Below are 1,380 nucleotides of genomic sequence, written 5' to 3'. Positions count from 1 at the left end.
CCCTGGTCTTTCTAACAGAAATATTACATTTTCGGGAAAGTTTGAAAATTGTAATTTTATTATTGGCGGGTAATTGTGCTTAATTTTGGTATTATAAGTTGTATTTACTTTGACTTTAATAAATAAATTTGAAATATTATTAACCTATATTTTGAGGGCGTAATGAATTCATTACGCGTAATGAATTCATTACGCCCTCTCATTACGCCCTGGTTGTTATGGATTTGTTTACGTATCTTGTATCCAAGGAGTTATCATTGAATTACAGTAAAGTGAAAAATAAAAAAATAGAAAGTAAGCGGATAAGTGAATAAAACCATATCAGTTCTTGACAACAACTTTTTTGAGATACTTCGGTCACTAACTTCACGCAGCACTCTTTAGATCGAGTATGACACCAAAATTTGCAAAGGGCCATTCATTAATAGTTTGACCGCGAGTGATGTAGGCAAAACTTCATCACACAGATTATCTTCGTAATAATAGTGTGTAACGGTATCTCACTTTGCAGTTTTAAATTTTTCGAATTCGTATTTCATTTAAGTATAGGAAAATTGACATATGTACCGCTTCATACGAAAGGTGAACGCAAATGCGTATAGTGACAAAACGAGCGTATTTAGAAAAGCGATTACGGCGGTCCGGCGAGGTTGCGTAAAATAGTTTGGACATGAAATACGGGCAGTTCGGCTTGGTCGCGACACTTAGTTTGGTTCCGTTTCGTCTTTTCACTTGGACAACTATATAGAGAGAAAGATACAATCGAGAGTTCCAGCGTACGAGTGTAATCGCGCGAGAGAGATCGCCGCAATCGACGCGTTTGTGGATCGCGTAACACATAAAAAGCGTCTGTGTTATTAAAGGCCGATAGGTGACGACCGAGTAGTTGTGTGATAACTCAGTTGTTTCACGGGGAAAGTTAATAAATTGCGAACGTATAAAGTTAAATTAAAAAGGCAAATTAAACGAAGGGTTAGTGACCTCATGTGGCATAAACAAACTCTCCGGCGTAAAACGGTCTTTGTTGAGAATCGGAGACCCGTATATCGTATTTAAAGTGGCATTTTGCTTAACTCAAAATAATAAGCGGGAAAGTGATTTATGACTTCGAGAATTGGACGCAAGTTTTGACTGCGATCGACGTAATTACAGGCTCCATTATCCTGCAAATTACCATACGCGAGAGCAAGTCACAAAAGGCAACTGTTTCACCCATCTTTCTTGGAGGATGCTTTTCTCCAGGTAGGGCCGTACCATTTGTAACCTAAAAAAAACACTGATTCCAGCGACATCTGTAAGTTACTTTAAATTTTTTTTGAATGGTATGAAGTATTGGTTGGATATCTACAAGAATTTGCAGTGGATGTTTATTTAACGGAA

The sequence above is a fragment of the Photinus pyralis genome, unplaced genomic scaffold (genome assembly GCF_008802855.1).
Source record: "Photinus pyralis isolate 1611_PpyrPB1 unplaced genomic scaffold, Ppyr1.3 Ppyr1.4_LG1, whole genome shotgun sequence".
NCBI lineage: Eukaryota > Metazoa > Arthropoda > Insecta > Coleoptera > Lampyridae > Photinus > Photinus pyralis.
This window is presented reverse-complemented; position numbering follows the sequence as displayed.